The following is a 4,117-nucleotide window of genomic DNA, read 5'->3' on the forward strand; positions in this document are numbered from 1 at the left end:
AAGAATTTATAAAGAGTTGCATTGCAGCTTGAGAACTTGAGCTCCACTTGCAGACTAACACGGTCCTGGATGCAATGTCATACAAATACTCTGTGTTGTATGGCCAGCATGCTGACAGCACAGGTTAAAAAAACCAAAACAAACTGAAAGGTCGGTGGATTTTGAACTTTTTTACTAGATGGAAAATGAGTGTATTTAAATGCACATATCTGTATATACATAGGCATATTCCTTCTATCTATTCCATTTTTTTTCAATTTATTGTGATTGTATTTTATTCTATATATTTTTATCTTATTCTATAAGTATTCAACTTACTGTATTACGTTTTAGGAGTCAGTTAGTCGGTCTATTAGAAAGGAATTTTCGACATTTATTTTTTTTCCTAGGACATATTGTGTGCTATCACCGGGTGCGTTGCATTACATTTCACTGCATATATGTATGAAAGTATGTATATGTATGTGACAAATAAAAATCTTGAATCTTGAATCTTGAATCTTGAGTGTTATGCTCACAGAAATGTTTCAAAGATGGACATAAAACTGACAGAGTAATGTGCTTATAAACTACTCACTAACTAAAAAGACCCCAATTTCAGTCCATATGGAAGGAGATGGACCACGATTAATGATGCGTAGCTTTCAGAGCTAGTTCTGTCAGACAATTTGACGGCACCACAGACACCCTTATGGGCCGGCCTGTTTAAGCAGCCAGTCCCTCCTGCCCTACCTGCTTTGCTGCCTCATTGCTGCGCTCCCTCCACCTCCCCTGCATCCACCTGCTGGGCTCTACTCTTCTATCCAATGGGGGGATTCAAGCTCATCACTCCTATATTTCTAGCTCATTAAATATGTCCATGTTTGCTGTGCACCTCGCCGTGAGCGATGAGCAGTAGAGCCCTGACACCAACCTCAAATATGCAAGATAAAGATCATTTAAAAATAATAAGAGAGCTGTCGATCAGAAGTGCCCTCACAAAGATTCAGAATACACAAGTCACAATCAATCTGACTTAGTAACAAGCAATAAGAAGACATTGCATATTGCAAAAGTGACTTTATTTCCCAGTGACTACCGCACACAAACACACTGTACCACAAAGTCATTTCACGTGTGGATGTATCGTCCTATCTGGTGGCAGCGTAGACAACGTGAGGTTCCAGCTCTTTTTCGGATGTGGGCCGACTTCTTCTATTCGTCCTGAGAGGGAAGCTCAATACTGAGTAATTCAGGCTGTTTGGTTCCTGTTGCGAGAAAAAAAAAAGGATCTTACATGTTTACTTTGTTAGAATTCAACACTTCAATAGTTAATTTGTTACAGTTTACAACTTTTATTTTCGTGATGTGCATCTTAAAGAATTCACCTCGCTTCTTTGGGCCTGAAGTTGATCATTTGAAGCTGAAAATGAGAGACAGATTCATCTGGATTTATTATTTATCCAAATCTTATCTCAATAGATTTGAGCAGTGAGATGCTATTGGAGATGTATTCACTTGACTTAAAAGAAGATTTGCTGCAAACGCTCAAACATTACCTTTATTCAGCTGATATTGTTGTCTCATTTTGTACACAAGTCCTACGATGACCATGGTGAAGATAAAAACGATGCCACCCAGCATTATACCACTCAAGGTAAATACCGGACACTCTGGACACTCTGCAAAGTCGGTTCACAAATTATAACTAACGACTACCAAAGACCTCAGACCTGTCAGAGTTAAACCTTTACATACATTGTCAATATTTATTGAAAACCCATCAAATGCACGTTAAATGTAGAAGTGATTTCTTCCTTAAACTCCCCATATCCCAACATTCAAAGAAATATATATCTATTGGAGTTCACATGCCAGACAATATTTGTGCCGAAATCTGAGGGATGATCTTACCCTGACCCTTGTCATAGTCTTCTTGATGAGATTCAACACTGCCTTTAAATAGAGAAGAATATCAATTTACAGAATATAATTAGAATATGGGGATTACTTTTTTTTAAGCAATGATAACACACGCGTGTTATTTCAAAGTGACTATTATACATGTATAAAACATAAAAATGTCTTCTTATCATAATAAGCCTAATTTTCATGATCCGTATAATTCAGTATAATGTTTAGGACAGGAAAATGAAACGCTTTTCTTTTGGGATGATCTTACCGTGAACATTTAATAAAGTTGCATTCATAATCACAAGTTGTTCTTTGATGTAAACCCCACAGAAATACAATCCAGAGTCAGATAAATCCACTTGCTTAATTTTCAGGGTGAACGTGGAATCAGTTGATCCCACTTCAAATCGGCTCCTGTTGAAACCATCACAATAGGAAACATGATTAGAATCAGATCCCCACATAATGAAGATGCAGGAGGGCTTGAGTTGGTGGTCCTTCCTGAACCAGGATGCCATTGTGGAAACACTGGAGGAATTGGTGCACAGCAAGGTGACTGGGTCCCCAGGCTGGACCTCCAGAGTCTGAGGCTCAGAGAGCAATATTTGAGGCCAACCTATAACACAACAAAGAAATGATTATCCATAGGGCTGGGCAATAAAAAATAGGAAGGTAAATGTTTTAATATTGTCTTAATAGTTATTGTATCTTGATTCCAATGAGACAATTTCTCATAGTATGATGTCTGAAAAATATGAGAGGACATGCAATTTGTAAACTATTAAGATAGATTGAGAGCAGTACTTACCCAACCCGCAAAAAAGTAAATATATCACCAGGTCAGAGCTCATCATCGCTTGTGAATCTTTGTCATTATAACTGAAGTGAGTGGGTTTTATAGCAAAGAGGCGGAGCGTGTTGTTCCTGTTTGCTTGTCGTCTCAAAATGACCACATAAAGGTCTGTGGAAAAATGTATCTCAAAATATCGAGTTGTGTAGACGAGGTTCATATCTAAATAAAACAATTGGCCCCTCACGCTACTGCATGTAGTTGTGACACCATGGACAAGTAGAAGTAATATGTAGATGTGTAAATTAGAAAGGTTTAATAATAAAAACCCTTGCAAGGTTCAACCTCTGATGAACTCTACGTTCATCAGAGGTTGAACTCTACTCTACTCTATGAACGTTTTTTCATTTATTCCTTCCAATGCATTGCTGCTCGTGATTTCTATTTTTTGCATTTTGAAGGGACGACATTTAATCCAATTTTGTTTATTTTTTGACATTTCAGCTGGACTAGGCGGGCTGTATAAGGAGGCCCTTTTTGGACTTGGATTAACCCAGCAAATGGACACTCAGTGCTTTCCTGTGTCAATGATTTATTTCAAAATAAATTGTTATGTAAGCATACATTTAAGTTTCCATTTAGTACATCCTCTTGTTACTTCCAAGAGGACTTTAAAGGCACCCAAAACTCAATTTCCTTATTTAACCAGATCTTAATAAATAGATCACAGGAGGACTTGAAGGAGGATGGTAACTAAGCTCACGACTTTGGACGAGCTGATTGTTATATTGGCTCATGTACGATATCACCATCCGCTTTCCATCCACCAAGCCTATTTTTCGTTTGTTTATGGATTCCTTTATTCAAAGCTTGTTAATGTCTATGGGTCACAGAATAGAGCCAGCATTAAAACTGATTCAGTGTTATGAGTGTTATCTCCTCATGCTGGAGGTCGGCAAATTGCTGCACGTGTGCAAAATCCGGACTGTAAGCTCAATACGCATGCTCCTTATGTACTTCTGTGCTGTTTGACATGAAGTTTTATGACATATTTGCCACCTACTGGCCTGGCGTGCTCATGTGGATGTTTTAAATCGTTTTTGCGTTTGGGGAGATTTTCTAAAACACCGTTAGTGTGACCAGGATTGTTTTTAAGAAACAGATGGGGAAAAATGTGTTTTCAGAAACATTCATATACGTAGAGACGAGGCCTGAGGCCAACTAACTTTGTGACGCTGCCCCGCTAATAAACACCGCAGAAAAAAAACTGGCCCGTAAACAAACTGAAAGGCTTTTGACCTTTTGCTTCTGCGGCAAGGCTTCTCTGCGGCGGGCACCCCGGGTGCTGGGGGTGGAGGAGGGCCTTTATACCTGGCGGTTTGCCGACATCGGCGGGGGGGAGGCATCAAGGTGCCCCTCTCTGGACACACACTG

General features: G+C 39.2%; 1 long non-coding RNA gene across 1 annotated transcript; it reads right to left on the reverse strand.

Moving 5' to 3' along the window:
* Positions 1-1,893: 1,893 nt before the first annotated feature.
* On the reverse strand, positions 1,894-2,754 carry LOC307247356. Its single transcript, XR_013844738.1, has 3 exons — positions 2,702-2,754; positions 2,162-2,509; positions 1,894-1,935 (listed from the first exon to the last, which is right to left on the reverse strand). It is a non-coding gene; the product is annotated as an uncharacterized lncRNA (long non-coding RNA).
* Between the last annotated feature and the right edge of the window lie 1,363 nt (positions 2,755-4,117).

The sequence above is a fragment of the Zeus faber genome (genome assembly GCF_960531495.2).
Source record: "Zeus faber genome assembly, chromosome: 22".
Lineage (NCBI taxonomy): Eukaryota > Metazoa > Chordata > Actinopteri > Zeiformes > Zeidae > Zeus > Zeus faber.